At 39.3% G+C, this 25,133-nt stretch overlaps 1 protein-coding gene across 1 annotated transcript in view; it reads right to left on the bottom strand.

Annotated features, from left to right (window-relative positions):
• Positions 1–24,629, bottom strand: part of LOC105385244 (LIM domain only protein 3) — a 47,129-nt gene extending 22,500 nt beyond the window's left edge. The window contains exon 1 of the mRNA XM_011555593.3: positions 24,252–24,629. The gene's annotated coding sequence lies outside the window, so the exon portion shown is untranslated. The remainder of the gene's footprint in view (positions 1–24,251) is intronic.
• Between the last annotated feature and the right edge of the window lie 504 nt (positions 24,630–25,133).

The raw sequence follows: 25,133 nt of genomic DNA, 5'->3' as shown, positions 1-25,133 counted from the left end.
AGGTATGAAATCTTCCTCGTCCGTAGTGAAATTGAATATTTATCCGGGAAGTATCTCAATTCGGGAACAATTCCACTTGGCTGTATCGTAAGATTCGTGAGGCAGGGGGGTCACTTTACGTTACGAAACGCAAAGGCAGAACTGAGGCGCGATCACAGGATTCGATACTATTTTCGAAACTACACTAAGGGTCACTTTTACCAAACGCTAAACCGTATATAAAATAGTATTTAAATCAAATTTTGTACTAAATGACAGACGTATGACAGGCTACTAAATACGTTTAGCGTTTAGTGAAATTCCACCTAACGTGACAAAAACAAATGTCACTCTAGGAAATAACAAACTTGCCTTACATTTTGACAGTGACAGTTGACGATACGCAACGTAAACGGAGGTTTCGAATCTTATAATCTCTGCACAGAACACTGCTGCGGTAACCACGACTCTATCTTCTTTCTCTCTCCTCGTACCGATTGCATGACAACTTGGTTCGTTCGTTAATTTTTTGTCAAGATAGACTAACCCTTTGAGGAGGGGACAGGGTGGCCGGGTGTAACGTTATTTATTTCTTCTAAATAAATAACTTACATATTAGTACTTAAATAGTTAACTTCATAATTTAATTGTAAATTCCCTTTTTAAAAGTTTCGATAACTTTATTATCAACGTCGATAATTCTTCAAATTATCGACGCGTTCCCATCCCTAGACAGCGAAGCGGTCTTTTGTTCTTGTCCCCACCTATCGCGGCAGCCCCACTCGGTGACCACTGGCTCTCGATTTTTCGGCCACGGGCTACGGCATCGACTGCGCGTGACCCTACCTCACGGCAGTCCTCTAGGTGCCTAGCCTGCTCTAAAGTGTCGAATGACCTAGACTTTACCAGTGGTACCTTGTGCGTGTCTTCCCCAATATCGGGGTCCAAGGTCCACGCTACTACTCCAAGGTCCACGCTACTACTCCAAGGTCCACGCTTACATCCACGGTACGGTTTACCGACTGCACGGAACTTCTACCTACTTCTACGGCTCGCCCTCTACGCGCTGGTTCGGCAACCCCCTGCCTTCGTGTTGCTGACCACGCCGCGCAGCCGAGCTACACGCCACGCGCACGCAACGGCCACGTGACCTGCCTGCCTACCTACCTGGCCACTGGAGAAGAGGACTTCCACGCCGGTCGCGTTATCGGGATTCCACGCCGATACTCTTCGACTCAGGGGAGTCCCTATCCGTACCAACTGAAAACTGACTGATCGTGTAGTGTAGGCCTAACCCACACTTGACCTCCTTAATAAATTTGTGTCAAGCTAAACCCTGGCTTCTCATTTCTACCTCTCCGTTAGCTAGCCATTTTCATAAGCGCGACACTGGCGCCCTCCACGTGGTTCTAACGGTCAGTCATTTCTTGGTTGGTAACGTAGCTTGTTTTGTGTGCGTGCAACTTGTAAAGACTTCTTTTTGTCAATTTATGTTATTCCCGCTACACCTCGTAACTGTGGTACTGTGTTTTTAATCTAGTGCTGTAGTTTATTAAAAACCGATATCGATAATATTTTACTTTTAAAAATATTTATTTGATTGTTACCTTTAAATTTTATTGTTGTTTAACACAGTACAATAGTTGCATTTTATTTTCAGCTGCATCTTTTATGTTTGCTTATGTTATTTACTGTGTACTTGAGAAAAAACTGTCTACTTTAATTGATTTTGTAACGGAACGGAATCAATGAGTTAAGTAGATCTGATCACACAGTAGTGTTAAAAATGACGCTGTTCGCTTTAGGTTTAGACTTTCGGATAGGATCAATTTTTTATTAACTATTTAAAATAATTGACATCTACCCTATATCCCTTGTTTTAAATTTATTGACTTAAAATCGTTAACTTTCTTTTATAATTGTACCCTCACTTTAGAATATTTTCTTCATGAATAATGATTCTGCTTGAGTTAGCAAATTATTATATTTGCTGCCTCTTTGAATGAAAGGTGGCCTTATTATTCTCTAAATCTATGATAAGGCTTATTATGATTGAAAGTATGAAAGATTTTTGCAAGAGAAGTATGAATGTGTATGTAGTTTCTTTTAGTTATGAAGAAGTATTAGTTAAGCTGCGGATTTTGACTTTTAGGAGGTCAAAATCCTTGGGCAGAAAGGGGGGTAATGTAACGTTATTTATTTCTTCTAAATAAATAACTTACATATTAGTACTTAAATAGTTAACTTCATAATTTAATTGTAAATTCCCTTTTTAAAAGTTTCGATAACTTTATTATCAACGTCGATAATTCTTCAAATTATCGACGCGTTCCCATCCCTAGACAGCGAAGCGGTCTTTTGTTCTTGTCCCCACCTATCGCGGCAGCCCCACTCGGTGACCACTGGCTCTCGATTTTTCGGCCACGGGCTACGGCATCGACTGCGCGTGACCCTACCTCACGGCAGTCCTCTAGGTGCCTAGCCTGCTCTAAAGTGTCGAATGACCTAGACTTTACCAGTGGTACCTTGTGCGTGTCTTCCCCAATATCGGGGTCCAAGGTCCACGCTACTACTCCAAGGTCCACGCTACTACTCCAAGGTCCACGCTTACATCCACGGTACGGTTTACCGACTGCACGGAACTTCTACCTACTTCTACGGCTCGCCCTCTACGCGCTGGTTCGGCAACCCCCTGCCTTCGTGTTGCTGACCACGCCGCGCAGCCGAGCTACACGCCACGCGCACGCAACGGCCACGTGACCTGCCTGCCTACCTACCTGGCCACTGGAGAAGAGGACTTCCACGCCGGTCGCGTTATCGGGATTCCACGCCGATACTCTTCGACTCAGGGGAGTCCCTATCCGTACCAACTGAAAACTGACTGATCGTGTAGTGTAGGCCTAACCCACACTTGACCTCCTTAATAAATTTGTGTCAAGCTAAACCCTGGCTTCTCATTTCTACCTCTCCGTTAGCTAGCCATTTTCATAAGCGCGACACGGGACAGCCTGGTTTATACCCAACATTGGATTTGTAAATGTGAATGTTGCATCGATATGTGGCTTCTTTAACCCACGATCGAAAAGAGATGTGTGTATAAGTTTGACGTGTCTGTGTCAATGTTAGTCCGGAATGTATGTTTATGTGTGCGTTTTTTTATATTAAAAAAAAAGTAGTTGTGTAATATTGTATAAACAACATACTTAATAACTAATATTTTATATTTCCTTAATGGCTTTACAATGACCCACTGTAAATAAAGAGATGGATGCAATATGATAATATCAGCATCCAATTTTCCAATTAGCTAGCTTTATTTATTCCGTCATGTATAAATCTGTATTAGATATTCATTTTATTAACATAATCAAGTCGTAACATTTTGATATTCATTATTTTCCTGTCATAAATATCTATAAAATGTTTTATGGATAATGAGATAATATTTATACTTAAATTCATACGAGTATGTAAATAATTTTGCCCAATTCAAAAGCAGTGTATCCTACATAATATACCCGTGTCCGAATAGAAATTTAAACAAGTGAATGATAATAGCCGTTGCTACAGTATATAAAAATGAAGTAAAAATTTAGGCATATTTTTACTATAACCTATAATATTAAATATTTACAGCTTCTATTAATAACAGATATGTATGAAACCTTACTAAACCCGCACTTTGTTTACCCAAAGTTTCATAAGGGAGCAATTACAGACTTAAACCAGTTTAACCCCGCATATGTCCACACTTACCATACGCAACATGCAACAGAACTCGAAGCTAATTTTAACTGACCCCGTAACCCTACGCAATCCGTGTTCACCATAACTGATTAACATTAACTGCACAATAAGCCAATTTACTACAGAACCAGTCGGTAAAGGTGCGTTCATAATTGACTACTTATAATGCCGGGACAGAATTATGAGAGACTAAAGGTGAGTTCACGACTTTGCGGGATGCTGAGATTTCTAAATAATTGTTTTAATAGCAGTTAAATGACATTATTTAATAAATTATTTATTGCAGTTGTAAGTGTGAATTTAATATCGTGAGATTTTTTTAGCAGGAGATATATTATATATTATCAACCGTAGAGTAGTAATAATTGAGTATGATTCAACAAGATTTTAGCGTAGGAAGTGTTTCTTTTAAAAAAAAATCTTTGAGAATGGATGGGGCAGAAAGACATACATGACAATAATATTAAAAGATTTATGTTTTAATATAAATGGCTTTTAAAAGTATTATTAAACGCAAGTTAAACGCCAATAAGCATAATGAATTCAACACTGATTTAAAAATATTTGCCGACAAAGGAATTTATTTGCATGCTTGCCTTCTATACTGAATAATTAAATACACTTAAGAATCCATTTATAACTACAATGTATGTAAGTATTTAATCAGTTGTTACTACTATTTCCTTAAGCGGGGTTAGATATTACCGACTAGTTACTTATTTATGCCTATTATATCTAAACCACTTAAGCATTGTGCTCGTTAAGCTAAGTAATTCAATAAATTAAAATCATACCGTGCGAAGTATTTCAATTAAATTTTCCATATCTATAGGCAATTCCAGGAACAGTGCCAGTCAATCCGTTTCAACGTTAACCCAAGTTCACGCGAAACTGTCAATTAATTGCGCCGCTGAAAACCAGCTGTAATTGCAAATGGCGGCTTAAACCGACTTCATCAATCTAATGAAATCGCAACTTGATCGGCATCACACTAATGGCATACCCCGCGAGTAATGCATCGCCAATTAAACGTTGAGCCAACGTTGACCAATTATGCGTTTGTTGGAAAACTGACGCCGCTCTGTTATTAGAAACAGGAAAACGCGCACTGCCTTATTTTCATTTTTGCCGGTTAATTAGCAGGCCTGAGTGTATGCAAACAAACTCCTTACACGGTGATAGTTAAGTGGGTGAAGTAATAATCAGCAATCGGAACAGCCGAACAAAGCTTTTAATTAAATGTCAACCGAATGGCTGTTGCCATAGTTTCGCTATCTTAAATTGGAAGGCATGTTATTGGCAAAATTACAGGCAGGCGACACCAGACCGGGCCGAGCAGGAGGGTTACTTTAGCTTTACAAAAAATGAACGGGGCAACGAGATAGAGTCGTGCTTAGCTCAGCTTCGCTTCGAAATTTTGCTTTTCGTTAGCTAAAGTGACCCACCATGGGGCTGTCATCGTCGCCGATCGCCAGACGATAATGTCCTTTAATTAACGCTCAGACGCAGCAGATCCGCCGATTACGCCGTTGTTACAACGTTGGGTTTTGCAGCAATAACTCGCAGCGACTGTTGTAAATAAGCGTTCGTGATCGTCGGCTAGGTATTTTAATGAGATTTAATAGCCAGCAGGCGGCGGCGCTCGCCCGCACTGTTACAATGTCGGATCTTAACGCTTTAATTGGTTTCCAACATGCTCAATACCTTTAATGGTTGTTTTTGCAACATGACACAATAGTCAATAACGAGCGACTCGCCGACACGCGCTCTATCGCAGATCGGCCGCGGGATACCGATTGCTTATTCATGGATACAGTAGAAAATTTTCCATTTCCTCGGCTAATTTATACGGCGAAACTCAAAATGAAATTGCTTCATTAGGTATGACGAGGTGGGTTGCTAATCGTTATTTATTGGCAATAAATTGTTGTATTCATAGTGGTCGGAGCGGAAGGCGCATAAATTCGACAGGCGAGTGGCGGCCGACACCTGTGATTGCATTTACAATGCTAATTCTCGACACAATATAGCGTCAGCGATCTCGCAATCATCGCGATGACACCGCCACGCCGCCGACGCAGACACCACGCGAAAAATGCAACCAACGCGCCTCTGTTTATGTCACGTTATTGTGTCGAATAGAATGTGTCAAAAGATTTAGAGTAGAATTTTTGTCTCCAAGACAAAATAAAAATATACCTGCTCATATTTAGATAATTTCCGAACACTACTTTACTCTCCCTTTTAATATTATCATTTATCAGCACCAACAGCGATGCAAGCTGCTTCGAATATCAATTTCGCCACCAAAATCTTGATAACGCTTAAGCCCGTCGATACACAGATGATCGATGACAGCGTTAAAACACATCATTAAAATAATGAACCGGGATCGGCTCATTATGCCGCCGCTAGACGCGTCGCGATAGGCCCGGATTATCCGCCACCATCCATTATCGGGCCGTTAATTGATAATTACTTTCTTCCATTAAGTTGAACGAAAAACTCGGTGATTAACTCCGAATTGCTTTAACGAGCACAATGGCTGGCTTCAATTAAAAACCCTTGTCGAACGCAGTAGTAGGCGAGGGACCCGCCGTATTCGGCCGAATACTACTAGAGTCATGTAGGTAATGTTTAGTTATAGTTAGGTAGGTAATGTACCTACCTAAGTACAGTGCGACAAACTTATATCTGTTCCGGTGAGAGCGAATTACATTGATCCATATCTCATTATTTACAAATGAATTATATATTGATATAGATTAGATGGGTTTATTAAAACCACAAGAGCGAATTACCACTACTGGAAAACTTAAAATTGTATTTATTTAGTTTAGTATTGCTATCGTAATACTCTGCTAACAAAAATATATCGTGAAATGAATAACAGCAAGTTCGATATAACACAATTCGCGCAGATTCGGGCGTGTGTGGGCGCTCCCTCGACCTCGTATACACGGAATAAGGAATCACCCGCGTGCAGAAACTTTTTAATTAAATATTCACCAGTTTTGTAATTAAGACGCGAGTCTGGGGGGTCACTCTATACTGACGAAAAACTAAGTTTCGGAGAGGTGTTGCTCTCCGACTCTTTCTCATTGTATTAAACGTGCCGATTGCACGACCGATCTCATTTTCGTCAGTATAGAGTAACCCTCCAGCTCCACAATGGAGCCTCCCGACAAACGCGCTTTCGAAAGAAATCTCAGATAAACAAGTTCCCAATAATGCAACTCTGAAGCTATTTGATCGAGAACCAGATAAGGAATTCAATTAAATTGTTAAATTTTGGCACATCGTAATGTGGGAGCTTAGAAACAAACGTAACGGGCCCGTGTACACTTGTGCGAAAATAAACAATTGTCAATTTTGATAAAATCTGTATTACAGTGGCAATTGTACTAGTGTATTCGCACCTGCTTAATTGTAAATTATAACTATCTAACGACATTGCGTCACCTTATTACCGGCACAGGTACCTCCTTAGCACTTTCATCGGCGCAAACAAAACCATTCAAAGTTAATTAAATAAGTTTCCACGCCTACACGTCACGAACCAGAGATGTAATTATTATGAGAGGCGAGCACGAACGCAGACGAATTAATTTTACTCAATGACATCGCCAAACTGGTGAGAAATCCAATATCCATATTCGTTTAATCTCTTTGGTCTTGACTGCGATCGTTGAGACGTTTAATTTGGTCCGCGTGTCGGGTGGAGATCCCTCTCAGCCAAGTATTCCTCGGGACGCTGCGGGGAATGCAAATAGCGCACATGTCCGGTGGTGATAAATCGCCGGCGTCGCCCCTGTTTATGAGATATTTCATAAAGCGCATAATTTGAGATCCATTCATCACGGTGAGCGCGCATCGGCAGATTTGGCAGCTGGTGTGCGCGCGGCCTAACGGGGTGCGCCCGGGAAATGACGGAGAGTAGCAGCCGCCCTAATGCAGTCTCCGGTACCAATGTGTCTTAGGATTTCGGAGCTAAGAACTATACTATGAAAAGTTTCCATAAAATTATAATGATCATGAGTAGGATACAGAGCTGGCGCTTGCGCATAAATATTATTGTTTGAATTAACAATATAAGGTACTTATTTTTATTTATTGTATCAACATCAAGAAGGGAAAATCATGTTAAATACTCCCATGGTAAGGGCAATGGTTAGCACCTTCAATTTGCACAGCGACACAAACCAACACTTCAATTCACAGTTATTAGCAACGAAATACACAACCACGGCGTTTTGAATAACAAGCTCATGTCAAGAGCACGAAAAACGTAGCGTTTAGCGACTCACAATAAAAGGAAATAGACTGTTGGGTGCTAATGGCCTCCTAGATGCTTGCAAGCTGCTGTTTTGACGAGCCAAAGGCATCTAAACTTTCACGTTTTTGAAAAAAACTCGTGAAAATTAGCATAAGAAGGCAATTGATGATTTACAGACATTTTAAGAGTCAAATGGCAATTGTACCTACAAGATTTTGGAGTTACATACATTCAGGTGCTCGCTACAATCTTAGACAAAAACTATCTCTGGCTGCAATTCATTGTATTTGCGATCAAGTTTCGGGAACTAGCTACTATGTAGTGCCTACTAGGTACTAGGTAATCATAGCTACCTGTAGTTAGTTGAATAGCTATCAATCAGAATGGATCCCAGACTGTGTCGTGGGATCGCTAGGTGCGAGGATATGAATCAGAAGATGGGTCTCTTCCTGCGAGCGACATTATCCCATCTGAGCGGAGCTGACTGCTATGTCCCCGAGTGCTTCCCATTGTTAGCCCAACTCCTTCGACATAATGACATAACCACCCACTCAGCCGGCAGAGAATCAGTGCAGCTAAAAAATAACAAAGTAATAAACCCAATGAAATTCAATACATTAATGTGTATGACCAATAAAGTTACATTTTCGGAATCCATAAAACAGCTATAAAATAAATCTCTTTTAAATTGCACATTAACGCGATTGAGTTTAATGTGATCAGTTTTATCAATATTATATATTTTTTGTGGGATAATAAATTGACTAAAAGTTCGGCGAAGTGGGTGGCTATTAAGGCGCAGCACACCTGTGACTCGCGCGCGAGCCGACGGCATCGCGCGACCGGCAGAGACTCGCGTGCGACCGCGTCGCGCGACCGGCGGCGGCGGGACCCGCGCTCCATAAACAGGCTTCCGTATATTTCAATCAGAGAGCTGTCAAAGCGTTCTGACACCCTCATCCCGGCGGCTCGCGCGCGCCGAACACTGAAATTGGTTTTCTACATTCAATCCATACAAAGTTTAATGTTATTCGCTCGCGATATCACCGGGATGCTGCCGATGTTTACCGTCGCGCCAAATCATATTGGATTTGCAAACTTTTGTTTGCCGACTTTATTTCATTTTGCTGTTAGCTCGGGCTGGGAGAATGTAATTTTAGATATTGTCCTCTCCTTTTCTATGCATAAATAAGACTTTATTAGGTTTGCGCAGTCTGGGCGAATGTAATAATTTTGAAAGGTTCTTTTCAAGTCGGTTCTAAGTTACAAATTAGCCGCAGCGATGGCGGGCGGGAGCGGCGCTAGGTCCGCCGCGGGCGTTTATAAATTGAAGGGCTGTACCTGCGGCTTAATACACCGCCGTTTCCTCTTCATTTCCGGCCCGTGCGCGCCGACCGGATATTGCTTTTAAGGTTGCGCCACACGCCAGCCAGCCTGGCCAGAGCACTACTTACACGCACTTCACTATTAGTTTCAGTGCTAATATTATTTCTATGTCTAGCCGACGGACGATTGCAAAAATATAATAATTATCATTTCAGAACCTTCACAAGTCTATGCGGAAACAAACTTATGTTTAACTTAGACAGCAATAAATAAAAATAAGAGGAGTGGTTTAGCACAATCCCTTGGAGCTGGTCCGGAAATTAAATTTTCCCTTAAGCTTAAAGTTTAATTAACTAACATCACGCGAGTGCGATGCAGCCCGCTGACCGCCGCGCTGCGCCTTAATGAAAAACGTTTACTTTACGGAGGGAAATTACTTCAAAACTTCTTCTCCTAGTATTTTTTGGTTATATTGCTGTTATTGTTTGCGAGTAAAATTAAAAATATTTCAGAACTACACCGACAAGATGAAGATAATGGTCACACATGACGCAGCAACTCTCCATATCTTTACTAATTGGAAAGCTTTTTTTAACAACCTTTTATTATTGGCCGTCTGAAAAAATCTACGCACTTTCCAAGAAAATCAGTCAGCCTAGAACAGCTTCGCGGCAGGAGCGTGCAGCGTGCTGTTCAATTAGCAGCCCGCCGTTGCCGCCGCCGCCGCCGCCGCCGCCGCGACTCGCGACCAATCACCGGATGCAACGTTTTTGCAATTCCGAGTGACAACGCCGCCGGCTTACCGCCAGTACGGATTCGGCCCGGCCACTGTTTTTCCGAACCAAATCCCCCAGTTTTTAATGGGAAAAGTGCTCCGTTTATCTGCGATAAAAGATTCCGCCCGCCGACATTATTGCAATAACGGACGGACCGTCCGACTGACGGTTTTTCATTAGGATCTAATGAAAATATCAACAGAACCGCGGCCAAACAATGCAATGTAATTAACTGGGAACGCTCGGCCACCCTCCGCTGTACAGTCGATCACTGGAAGACGTGGGAACTCTTACATTTGAAACCACTTCTAGTGCAGAGAACACAAAAACTAAATTCATCAAGCAATGTAGTTTGCCGTGCGTTTTCAGCGGTGACTGAAGTCCGTCAGATATATTGCGAGGGTCAGAGGTATGTTTGGGGGAAAGGCATTAATCTTGCCGTCATATCTGGGGCCAGGTGGCGCCACCTCCGTCCTTTGTCCTCACTGCCGGTGACACGTGCTGTATTAATTAGTGTATGGCCACACGGCGGCCACACTGGAGCACTAGCCACTTGCATCGGACTTATAATTTCACACAGGATAAGTGTGCAAATCTACATTAAGTAACCGCTAGAATGCATCTTGTGTGGATTTGCGCTTTGGCGTTCTTCTTTTCTCTCTGAGATGCATAATTTTCGTACAAGCACAGAAATTGAACGGCTTATTTTGCAATATTGTTTTTTAATCAATTCAATTATCAACAGAATTTTAATTTCATAAAATTGTATGAGTAAGTACTAAGGTAAAAATACACAGGTAAATTATCGAATTCGATTCAAATTAAAACTGATTAACTATGATCAAATTAAAACTGAGTAAAGATTTTATTACAGATTGAGAATAAAATCTATGTATTGGTAGGTAGGTAGGTATTGTTGAAATAAAAATATGAATAAAAGATAGGTACTTATGTGACTAGTTTTCAGTTCTGCTAGCAACAATAACAGACCTACTAACGATCTCCACATGTCGTGTTGTGGTGCTAATGGACAAAAACGTCTCCTTCACAATCAACACAACAATTCAACATAAAAAGTCCCCTACAATTATAAATTACCCGCAATTGTACACCCTATGATTAGTGGCACAAGCGTGATATCTACATAGAATGTGTACCGATTTCGATACTAGAAGAATAAACGCTGAACGCACTAAGTATACGTATGGTTTCAATTAACATGAGACTTATTTTATTATGCAACTTTATAATTGTGTAGAGTTGTTATTTTTTATTGTCTAAATGTGTTCCACATGCAATCACACTCTATATGTATGACACGGGTTCCGCTCATCTCGCATAATCTTTATTGACCAAAACTCATTTCGCATAACTCGTATGGTCTAAACTTTTTTGGCCGAACCATCACTTTGCCAAGACTTATGTGGCATAAGGCTCGTTTCGTCTAAAACTCTTTAGGCACAATCTTTTAACACCTAAGTTTCGTTTGCTCAAATTTATGTTCGTCTATACCTATGTATAATCTTGTTTCTCGTAATGTTATCTTAATAAATAATATATTAAGTATGTAGTAAATGTACAAATTGTGGTATTTTTCTCCTACATCCCGAAAATCACGATATTGTATGATCAAAAAATCGAAAGTTAACGACCAATACAATTATTACAAACCCCATGAGATCGAAACCTAAAAATAGGTGCGACGACGAGCAAAGCGAGGAGGAGCGTGTTAGGTGCACATGTTCATCAAAACCAAAGCGGAGCGCAGCGAAGCGGAGCGGAGCGTTTTCCAAACAGCGGAAACAATACAAGGCACCAGTTTGCGCTATGTAGGGAGACGCTCCGTCAAAGTTAAAGCCAAACGAATATTATTACTTTGTAAAAACCTAATAAACCTATGCCATAGCATTATTAGGCTATTCAAGATTTGGCCATACCATTGTTAGGCTAAACAATGTTATGCGAAATAACTTTTTACTAAACGAGATTTATGCCATACGATTTTCGGCGTAACGAGACTTTGACCAAACGTTACTATGCAATACGAGATTAGGCTAATAAATCTTATGCCAAAAAAGGTAGAACCGTATGACACGGTTCAAATATGCCTGTCTTCATTATGAATTCATTTATTTTACGCTCTTTCCAACGGCGGAAACAATTTAGAATATAAACGCATTTTTTAGATTAGCCATTTTAATTAAACAAGCTGCAGTTATATGACTGGTCAATCTGAATAATGTTTATCAAATTCGCAAATAAATAGATATCTATCTATCCTAAATAGGTAGGTATGTACCTAAGTAATAAAGTTTATTAATTGGCGCACTGCTTTTGCGCAGGTATTCATTTTAATATTAAATGCAATAAAAATCGACTTGTTACCCGTTTCCAACTTAAAATAACAGTTCCAATATTATAAAATTTGTATATTAATCAATTATCTTTTGAAATATACAGACCTACTAATAGTTGTGTTCTTGTGTTACTTTGCTTTTTACGTGTTGGCACACCACGCCGTGTGTGTTATCGCATCGCATAATGTGGCCGCCGTTTTAACTAAATCACTTCCATTACTTTAAGTAGGATTCGATGTAGATGTCAAACAAGATGATAGCATCACAATTTATTTTATTAAAACAACCAATCTAGTAGAGCGCACGGTAAGTGATGGCGACAGGGTAGATGAATAGATCCTATTTTTAGATTTCAGACTGTTGGAGAGACATATAATATTCATATTCACATACCCTATCATTTATACTTAGGTTATAATTGAATTTCTTTGTAAATAATTAATGTGTGCACCTTTAGAATAGGTAGAGAAACAATAGGCATAACATCACCATAAATATTTCAACACGTGAAACCACTTCGATCAAAAACTAAGCCCAAAAACATTATCATTGACACAGATTAAGAAATTCCATTAAAAACTCTGATGTCAACCAAGATTAACTGTCGTTTCTTTAACACTGACGTTTATTAGGTAATAAGTTACTACTCAAATTTCATATTTTACTGTTCACTGCCGACCCAATAGACCGAGAAATTACACCATTCCACTAAACAAGGCTAACCATTTTATAAGTTTACAACCTTTTTTACCATCGTAAAAACAAAATGCAGTTATAATTATGTCCGAAGTACCTAATCGAGTGTAAGAGCATTAATAACAGGTTTTGTAACTTTAATACCGTGTCAATTTCTTCATAAGAGGGGCTGTCAGATTTGAATTAATGTGACAAGTTGAATATTATAATGCGATGGATTCGGGCCGCGATAGGAGCGGGCCCAGTTCAAGCCTTTCTTAAAACATCTACCGCGGCTTTTCGTTTATATTTCATTAAACGAAGGATTTGGGGTAATAAATTACAGAATTATATTAAACATATTATCGTGCCATTAAATTAATTAATCCCCCATTTTAATAAACATTTTAATAATTAAAAAATAGTATCTCAATGGATTAAAGTTGAGTTATTTTTCAACGGAATTTAAGGAGATAATTGCTTTTAAATCTTTAATCTTATGTGATAAATTATATAATGGATTTTTACTATACTTTATTATTATACTTAAGTCTGAAATAACAGCGAACTCATTTATAAGATTTCGTACCTTGTATAAGATTTCACCAAAATCAGGATCTTTAACTCCAACGTAAAAACTGTCCTCTTATACGGGTGCGAGACTTGGTTTGTGCGTAAAGATATTTCCCACAAGCTTCAAGTTTTTATAAACAAGTGCTTGCGACAAATTCTGGGAATATTTTGGCCACGAACCATCAGAAATGAAGACCTTTGGACTCTCACAAACCAGAGACCTACGCATTTAGAGATCCTCGATCGAAAATGGCGCTGGATAGGTCATTCGTTGCGGCAGGAGGACTCTCGCCTCACAAAGCAGGCCCTAGTGTTTGCCCCGCAAGGAAAAAGAAGGATAGGGCGCCCAAGAATAACTTGGATAAGGACATTAGCCCAGGAGATCAAGTCGATCAACATGAGCTGGCCAGAAGTTGTGGCTGCTGCCTCTGATCGTCAGAAGTGGAAAGCTGTAGTTGCGGCCCTATGCTCCACTAGGAGTTAAAGGACTTAGGAAGAAGAAGAAGAAGAAGTATAAGATTTCGATGAATTGAATATCTACACATTGGTAAATACAATAATTTCAAAAGTTAACCCAAAATGCTATGTTCTTACTTATTTCTAAATTAAATACCTACACATCCAGGCAACACTTGTACAACTACAAATCCAATTTTTTAAACGCTCCACTGAGATTGAGTGTAAATTACGGTTTTCTCACCCAAATAAAACCCTTACGACTCCTAGAATCCCTTTTAATACGATAATAGGCCTTTATCTTTCCTCTGCAGTCACACATGAGACCCACTTGCTAATTGAATTTAAGGAATAAAATCCAATCGCCCCGATTCTTTATTATTCAAGATCCAATTTGGATAAGGCCAGATCGGTCGCGGGGAGCGGGCATTCGAGAATGAAATTGGATTTGTCACTCAAAACATAAGGCTTCTTAACTTTAGTAAGAAAGTATAACAGATGTAGACATTTTCTTTAAAGTCGCACGCGGCGATTTAAATTGTTTCGGTGGCTGTCGGCGAATTTATTACATTTATTTGTGTTCTTAATTTCGTTATTAACCCACTTTAGTTAGTTATAACAGGAAGGTTACTAACCGAACAATGCATAGCGCAGATTTGTTTGTTTTTGTCTATAGTTTGTAGTATTAGGGGAAGATGGGGAGATAAGGGCTGGTTCACATTAGCCGAGCGACTGCAGCGAGAGATAGCGACGCACACGATCAACCCTCACACCGGAATAAATTGAATGTAAATATTATTATATGACTACTTCTGGGGTGCATAATGTTCGGCGCACTATCTGTGTGGCCCCGTCTGTGGTTCGCCAAATTGGAAAAAATACAATCGAGGGGACAAACCTACGGAACAAAGTTTACAATTTGTTATTGGATTTGCTGTGACAAACAGTTATTTATTTACAAAAATATCGAGAAAGCACTCATCAAATGAAGATGAAGTATTCATTCTACGATCGTGGAAGACCATTAAATTAATAAATTGATTATGAATTCTCTGTGTGGCCCGACGGACGCAACAGCAAACATGGCTGCGTTTCAAAATTAATGGCAGGTAAACAAAGCCGGCCATTAGCGGCGCAGTGATTGGCATCGCAAGATCAACCCGCTGCGGAACTACTGCTCCAAACAATACCTACTCACATTATAAACATAGGTACATAAACAATTAAGCATACACCCCTTATTATAAAACGTAGATTTAAGATACTGGTTTAGAACCGGGTTTTCGGGTCCAGAGGTTTCAAACAATACAGTAGCCCAGTTTTAAACCAGAACAATCTTTGGTGTGCTTTGGTCTACTTCTATAATACGGCGGATAGTTATTGTGATCACAATTGTAATTCCAAAAAATACGATAACGATATTAGTCAGAGGTGACTCGCAAGCGATCCACCCGCTTATCGCTGTTAATTTAAACTTGAAATTTAGACGTTTCACGGTTTTGGAATGAGTACAATGCAATTGAGTACACAATGTAGAATCTAGATGTACCTACAGGTTTCCTCCCCATTCCTACTACTACTCAGAATATTAACAAAAAACAAATGTACTTATCATCGCTATCGACATCGATTTCATGAGAAATGTTGATTGCTCCTACAATAGGAAAGTACTTAGCAACAAAAATGTTACTCAGCTAATAAGAACGGTGCTTCACAATGAATATCTGTTTTGTAGACTCTCATTCCGAACGATAACAATAAAAATATTGAAAAATGCTGGCTTTTCATCGAAGCTTATGATGTTGAAGTGGAACTTGATTACTGAGTTCATGAACGATTCTTTGCTTTTGCCGACTTACACATAAATATGTATATTTATATTTGTAAGTATATATATATAATGAGCGGAATTCTTCCACAGAACATTTTTAGTCAGTATTAGCTACTAACCAAAATCTGAAAAAATGACGTCCTACACAGAAAATGTTAAACAACGTCCTAATTTGTTAGTACTTAGGTAGTTACTTACTTGGTTTCTTACTTTCGTAAGAATGGTTATAAAAATAAGTTTAAAACTAACTATTCGTATATTAAAAGGAAATTTCCCTAGGATGTATTGTGGCTTTTTACCCGACTGCCGAAGGAGGAGGGTAATGTTTTTTACCGGGTCTTTTCCCATCTCTCTTGTCTGTCTGTGAGCTCAAAGCACCCGCGACCGGCGACGACACAACGCAACGTGTGGCACGACGGCAACGGCGACCTGCCCTAATTATTGCGGTGTTCTCCACGACTCGGGAAATAACTGATGACGTATTACTTTCGATTTTACGTTTCCGTTTCCCTTATGAACCCTTGACGGAAAATTAGGGGTGTTATAAGTTTAGTGGTTGAGTTATTCCGAGTGTTCTTAGCCGTGTTTCATGAAAATTGGTTTAGCACTTCATAAGTTGCGACTTTTACTTTTAAATGTCGGAGGTTTTAACGTTGGTTACGTTATCAACACCAAGACGGTTTCAATTATTTACTTTTCTGTATTTTAGAGACCTCTATGAGTGAGAGAAAACTGTGCGGCTGAAGCCGCTACAAAGTATCTTATTCGTGTAAGTTAGTGATTTAACCGTTAATAAATTGCAACTGTAAATTTAATAATTGCTAACAATTAAGACAATTTATTCTATCAATCATATTTACAGCAGACCACTTCTTAAATAAACTATAATTATTGCACACGCAATCTAGAGCGAATCAACGTCAAACGTAAATGCAAACTTAACAATGGCGGTGGCAGCTGAAACTTTATAATTAAACCAATAATTACGGTAATCTCTACACAGATTCACGGCACGGCAAATATACGTAGCTGGGGGCTTACTTTGTTAATGTTTTAAGTTGTATAGTACGACAAACTTATCAGTTCCGGTGAGAGCGCACTAAATGGATCCATATCTCATTACTTACTGATGAATTGTATATTGTAAAAGATTAGATGGGTTTATTGACACCGCAAAAGCGAATTAACAATACGAGCAAACTTAAAATCTTATAGAATTAAGAAATATTATATATTTATGTGAGCTGTTACCGGAACAGATAAGTTTGTGGCACTGTAAAAGTTTTGAAAATTAAAGTTTTTTTTTAATTCGGCAACTATGAGTTTGTGACTGTACGTCTACACGAATCTGGAATCATCATCATTCAGTGTCAAGAACATTTTGAATCAGAAAATCATTTTGATAATGTAAATGTAATAATGTTTCCGATAGGTAGGTACACATGAGCGTCTGGACAGCATGACATTTTATGATACAAATTAATTTTTATTTAACACGTAACGATACTCGTGATTTATCTAGTTTAAGCTTCACGTTCGCATCCAGAATTCCAGAGTAGGCCGCCTCAGAGGCTGCAAGTCCTCACGGCAATATTACGGCCCGGTGCCGGTAGTGTCGCTGTCGGCAAAAACCGATCCGTCGCATCGTGTTGACGCGCCTTAATTAACGCCCCTCCTCCGCGCCCCTCCCCCGCGCCCCTTTCCCACAGGTTGGCAATTGATACCGCCGTAGGGTTGCCAACTCGCAAAGTTAACTCGGCTCACGGTGTTTAGGGTAATTTAGGGTTAGATAAGGTTGTGTTGGTTTAATGGGTTGTTTGGTAGGTTAGGTAGTTTATTTGGATTTTGTGGCGTATTGTGGTGACACTACCAGTTAGGTAAATAACTTTTTTGACTATAAGTGTAGAAAATAAAATACTTACGTTATTAATTAATTACTTATTTAGTTTCATATTTTGCGCTTATGACAAATATCTGTGTGTATGTGAGAAACTTTCCTTATACCTAAGTATAAAAATCGACAACCCCATATTTTTTCCGCAACTCTCCTATTATAATTGCTTATTTCATTACCTACATCAGTAACACTAGCAACATGTGATTGATAAGTAAATACAGTGGAATGCGGGTAGCAGGCGCGATCCACACTGGCTCGGAAATGAAATAGCCACCCATATCTGTCCGCGGAGCGCTGGGCCCGCCGAGTCGGCGAGAGTGTGGACGCGGCTTTAGCGAGTGAGAATGTGAACGTGGTGGCTTTAGGGTAATGTTGTAGTAAGGCTAAACCAAATTAACCAATAAAAAAAAACTTGTATTATAAAATAATAGTTATAGTAGGAAATTTAGATAAGTACTTATTGACTTAAATTTTATTATGCACAAATAAATTATCACGATACACTATCAATAATAATTATTCAGTGTAGTTGCCTACTTTATTTATCATTGCTTACATAATTAAGTTTACTTCTAATTACGTTGTGGGGTATGTTTGTATGCAGATTGTATGTATAATGTATTCACACCGTAAAACTCATTAACTAAGGAAAGCAATTATGTTTAAAAGCGACGAAGATCATGAAACAGCTCAAAGATTAACTTTAACTGCCTACATAATTTAATTTAATAATTGTTTAGTTGTTTTATAACGGATGTTTGTGTAGACGAAAGCAGTGGGATATGAATTCGATCCGGCAAATAAAACACGCATGTTGTTATAAAACAACTGAGGTAGGTACCAATGCTGAGAATAAGTAGATTTCTGCTAATACTATAAATTTTAATGAGACTTTAATTAAAAGTAAACAAGTAGATAGAACCGGTAGGCAAATTATATGAACAGGTACATATAAAGTGGTATAACGTACGTATATTTAAGCAGTTTATGTATACGTATGCCCAAGGGTGCTCATGGCTTAGTATTAAACTGCTACCAGTTCCGAGAATGATACTTGCATTACAAGATTAAACCGACCGTATAACTCACGACATTCCCATTTCTGTACCAATGCAAGTCTTAAAGCCACTTAATCCGCACAATTTTCTACAACATCGTGAGCCCAGCGTTAGAGCGATCAATCGCCCGCTTCTGATTGGCTGATCGTTTCATTAGCGTCAACAATAACCAATCAGAGTGTCGTGCGCACGCGCAGCCGACGTGAACTGCCAATCATAAGCCACTGCATTACTTCAATCAATCCTAATCACGCGCTACCGTAAATAAAAGTCTTCCGATAGTTACAGTAGTTCTTAATTGGTTTAATTTGAGAGTGTAACTGAATGAGGTCATTTGCGTCGCTCTCCGGTGATAAGACTAATGATGTGCGTGATTAGGCTTATATGTGACTGATTTAAGCCATTTGTTTTTGTTTGGTTTACTTTAATTAATGTTTGTTGTTTTATGTAGAGCTGTAGAAAATTACAATAATAATTAGTCGTATCGTATTGGCTTTGTTAATGTTGCGAAGCCAAACATTTTCTAAAGATAATTTTGTATTAAGAAGATTTAAAGATCAAAACAATAATTCCCCGAACTGAAGGGGCACTATCAAACAAAAAACACCGGAGGGTTAAATTAATTAGGGAGAGAGCGCAAGAATGGAAAGCGCAGACTTCATAAGAAAAGATGAGTTGTTTTTGTAATTCCTTCAAGGAGAGTGATAACGACGAGTGTACAATTTAAAACAAAAGCTGGGACCTTTGTTAGTGTTGGCGAGCCAATTAGGGAATGTAAGGTGGCGGGGGAGCCCCTCGCCCCGCGCCCCGCCCCCGCGCCCCGCGGCGGCGCCGCGACGCTTGTCCAATTAAACTGACGCTGGCTACACACAGCCCAGAGACAAGAGAGCTCGCTCGTAATTGCGTAAGTCACTCCTAAACAATCCACGCTGTTTTTGCACCGTCACTAACAATGGAATCATGTCAGACACCGCAAGAACTTCCCCTAGCACTCCAACACTGTAAGTATTGAGTTGTTAATTAAATTCGTAAGAACCGACGCTCGCAGCTGTATTGCTACAGTAGGCTGGAGTACAGTGACGATGGCCTCTGTTGAGAAGCTTCACAGATGTATAAGCACGTAGCGTCGCCACTGCGCTGGAGTCTAGCCGAGTGCTGATCGATGCCGCGCAGACGTTGCTCGCTTGTTTAATTACAACAATAGTGGCCTCTTATGAGAGTTTGCGCTAATAAGAGCGGCAGAATGCAATCAACATGCCTCGTCGCTCTAATGAGCCGCGGTGCCGGCAAAAACAACCAACGTCGACATTTTACTGAAGATTAATTAGGCATCCGAGGTACGGCCCGGCCGGAAACACATTTTCCTAACCTGTTACCTCGACAGGCGCTTCTCGGAAAGCAGTGTGCGGGAAAATCGACATGCAACTACCCTAATAGCCCCCGACACGGACCGTCCGATATCCTCCGTCATATCGCCGCGCACCGTGTCTCTCTCTCTTCATTATTAAAAGGGTTTTTTTGCTCGTTAGTAAATGTAACGTAACAACACAGGAACTTTTTGCTCGCCATAATTACGTAGCGGTAACCGAATAGGAACCTATTAGCAATACTGTTTAGGGAGCGAATGTCGTTCATTTAAATAAGTACCTTTGATTACGTCGTACCCCATTAAAACTTAACGAGGGGCAAGCCCGGGAAAATAACTAACCCAATTTCCCTTTGCCGGGAAATCATTAAAAGTCTTAAAAGGGTCTTTTCATATATTTTTTGCCCCGGAGCGTACGTGCAAATAAACACATTTTTACATACTCGAACAAACAATTCCCGTAACGAGGAGCGGGTAACGAGCGCCGGGGCGGCCAGCGGACGGGACGAGCCGGGGCGAGCCGGGGCGGGCCGGGGCGGGCGGGCGCGGGCGGGCGCGGGCGGGCAGCGCCGGCGCCGCGCGCTAATTGGAGGGATCAGGAAATATGTCTCGTTATCCTCTCCGCCACCGACAGCGACACCTGACGACTGTATCCTGATTTATTACACCACATATTCAAATTGACAGCCCTAAAGCAGATCCCCGCTAGATTCAAGACGCAACACAATCCTGAAACGAGATCGCTAATTAGCAACTGTCTCTGAGTCTCCTCGCCTCGAGCCAATTAAGGGATCAAGTGAAGTACGCGGCTCTGCTTACTCAAATTCAGTGTTCACATTTTAATAATAATAATATTCATCCGCCATATTTTTAGGTCAGTTAATTTTGAGTTCATTAGTCGAGAGTTAACGAAGTGATACAGTCGCGGCCAAATTATTTTTCACGTCGGCCATTAGGGACCGCGTCTCATTACGTCGGATTATGTGTCAGTTGTTAGAGTTATTATTACGTTTCCCAATTAAGGGTTGTCGAGTGTAATGTGTAATTAATTTGTGAGTAGGGTATTAAAGTCAGTGCGAGATCAAAGAGCTATTCTTGAAATCGATTTCAAACTCGATCGGCACTTTGGCAGATAGAGCGAATGCATCTTTCAGGATGCCTGCATTCGCCCAGTGCTGCTCGCTTCTTTAATATTGCGTAAATCTGATGAATCTGATGATGAGGAGGATGAAAACAATTGTAGTTCAAATCTCGGGATCTAGATTTCGTAAATATGTGTTTTATTTATAATTTTCTGTCAAATGTGACATAAGTAACTGACAGATGTTTGACATATAGATAACCCAATATGCTTGATGATTGTTATACGTTTGACGCATCTGCGGTGGCAATTAGGCAGCTGATCAAGATCACGAGTTGTTAGGATCTGACATTTCAACAGTACCCCGCCGGGTCCGCCGACTACGCCGCCGCCGATAGCGCAAAATACGTAGAATACCACATAATGGCTGCGAGTACTACGGCAGCAAGCTTAATTGTTCTTGACTTAATTAATTTAGCTTTTGTTTGAAACTAGCAGCAAAGTGTAGACGCGGCAATTCTAAATTGGATCTTGTAATTACCCTGCCCTCCCTTTTGGCAAAATTGTCTACTTTCAATTAATGCGACTGGAGCTTTGTTAATTGAATCAATTATAATTGGGACACAATATGAAGCCTATTCGCATTGGAACAATAAATTACAATGATTTAATTAATGATTTGGCGTCTCGTATGTGAAATGAAACACTAATTGGTCGGGATAAGATTCAGTTTCAATAGTGTGCCTGTTTAATTAAATACAGTTGATTGGAAAACAGATTAATGATATTACATCTTATGATTGCGGTTTTAATACCTAGTTTTGAATGTAAAGGCACACGTGTTCCTAATTATTAATTTTTAAATACATTAAGAACCAAAATATTTTATTTTTAAACAGATTGAGTATGTTGGTTAATTGTTAATTAGTTCAATAACAAAGTTTACGCAACTCATTAACTATAATAATTATTTGAATGAATGACTTAGTTCAATGTCGATAAATAACTTTAATACTTGTTATGGCAGTGAAATCGATATGAAAAAATAACGATCCAATGCGATAACCTTTATCTTTATTACCACGGATGCTTATTAGAACATATTTTTCCAAACATGCCCTACTGATGAAATAACTTGGGTGGATTTGATAATAGGAGAGTCGGATGTAAGCTGCCTTAACTGAAGCACCCTTGAATTCATTAGGAAGGAAGTTAGTAAACATAGCCTTAAGTAACTGTGTGGGTAGTTGGTCTTTATACCGAAGGTACTTGTATACGGGTTGTGGCAAGTATAGCCCAGCTACCGTACATTAGCAACTAACACTCCAAAAGCAGTGTCGCTTGCCTGACAAACAGCTGTCAGATTCTTACAAGTTGCGTCAGATTTGACAATGCGACTCTGTTTAAGGATTGCTAATAGATAATGTTCGGTGGTGGTAGCCCCACATGCAGGTTACTCTAGCTTCAGAATACGCGGATGAACGAGAGCTTCCGGAATTTCCTTTTCCGTAAACAAGAGTGGCCCCAGCGCATTCTAAGCGTGAATGCGCTGGGGCCACTCTTGTTTACGGATCTATCTGTTTTTTGTCTAAATCGATTTAGCAGTGAGTGTAAGTTACATTGTTATTGGGCGAAGGCGGTACGTATGGATTTAATTAATTGAATAATAAATTTCAACATATTGATTTAATACCAACTTGGCTGCAAAATATACTTAAATATTGGTTTTGAAATGTGTGTGTGTATGTGTGTGTAAAGTACATAAAACAAGCCATTACTGCCATGGTCATAAAAAATAATAAAATTTGTATGTCGTTAAATTATGCCCTTACCATGTTATGTCTGTGCCCTTACAAAGTATAAACACCTCACTGATAACTAAATCGTATAGGGCTAGTCCTATAAATATATATATTTTACAAAATTATCATAAAATATACTTAAATAGTTTTAATGATCAGTGTGTAGAGCAAACACGTAACACCGTGGAGCTACTTAGTTAATTAACTTGATACCATCAGTTTATACTGGATAGCGGGTAATTGCTTAATTAATCGAGATACATCTGCAACCGTTAATTAAAATATAAAAAGAATTAGCTTTATGCTGTCTTCTGAGTGTTGTTATTCGTAACTAATAGGTATAAATGGTTAGAAAATTATTGTTTTACTTTTATAATTTTTATTTATTTACAAAACACCAATGCGACATTCTTGACTTAAATTGCTATAAATTAATACCTATATTAATATAATACCTATATTATACGTAGGTAAGTACTTATTTATGTTGTGTATTATTTTGCAAATCAGAATGTCCCTAAGTATAGTAGGAACTTATGCTTACTACCTATTTAGTTAATTTGATTCATATCAGTAAGTAGCACTTATAGGATACTATAGTGATTTTGTAGTTAGAGTTGTTTGTTGATGTTGTACCTAGGTAGGTATTATGCTAGCGTGCCTATACGCGGTAATTCTTAGCTTATTATCATATCTGAATTAATCAATTGCTACTGATTAAATATTAATAAACCGATTTGCATGTAATTGTAGAAAAAATGATGTTTAATACAATTTATACACGGTAAAAAATAATAATGATCGGTTGCTTCATTGTGTAAGGTATTTTTATCATTTTGAAATTTCAATTTCAGATGAGTAGGTAGGTAGTTAAGTACCTACTTAATTATAAATAAGCTTTATAACCATTGCATGTGTAATTTGTGTATGATTATATTTTATCACTAGGCAAAATTTAAAAATAAATAATTTCATTGATGTAAGTAAATAGTAAGTAAGTACCAAATATAATATGAACATGTATATACACAGAAAATAATATTTATCTTACCTTCAAAAAAATCTGCTGTGCGCAAATATCAGAGTCAAAGTTTATCCACAGTGCACTGAAATCGTGTCTATAAAATCCAATCCACTAAAACCAGCACAGTCACAGTAATTTGTTCAGCAAAAAGTTGCAAAACTTAAATCAACAAAAATATTCACTTCGCGCGAAAAATGACGACTTCCGGAAAAACGTTCAGCAACGCAGCTCAAGCGGCCACCGCGAGCTACCGGAAGCTGTTAGTTTTTTAATTTTCTGTCACAGATTAAAAATTTCGAAGTTATCTCCGAGAGCGCGTTCGAAAGTTTGAATCGAATGCGTAGTGATGGGACGTGCGAGCGCGACGCTTGCCGGCGACGGAGTGAGCGAGCGGCGCGGGGTCGCCCCCAGCGAGCGAGCGAGACAAACAACACTCTAATGTAATGACTGGGGTCGGGCTTTAATACCCTAATTGAAAAAGTATACTCAGACAACAGCTTTTAAGTGTTATTACGGAACTGATTCCTGAAATTTTAATGCGAGATAACAGAAATGCGTGGGTTTGCAAAGATGTTATGATGTCAGACACATTTACGGAGTTGTAGCATTAGTTAAGGAACGGAAGGTAAAGTAACTTAGCTTTAAGAGAAAATTAAATCTCGCTATTATAAATTATGCATATGTAAGGATAAGTATATAATTATTAGGTATAAGTATTATTATGTTTTATGAATACCAAAGGTTGTAAACGTATATTATAAGATAGTTTATCTATGTTATAGTCGTGCACCCTATTTAATTAAACCCGAAGCCGCAATATCCTCCAAGACGCACAAGACGTAGATACAAAACTAACCCCAAGCCCCGGCACCTGTCAGCCCCACGTAGCACGTTCCACCGGAAACCCAA

Source organism: Plutella xylostella, chromosome 13 (assembly GCF_932276165.1).
Source record: "Plutella xylostella chromosome 13, ilPluXylo3.1, whole genome shotgun sequence".
Lineage (NCBI taxonomy): Eukaryota > Metazoa > Arthropoda > Insecta > Lepidoptera > Plutellidae > Plutella > Plutella xylostella.
This window is presented reverse-complemented; position numbering and strand designations above follow the sequence as displayed.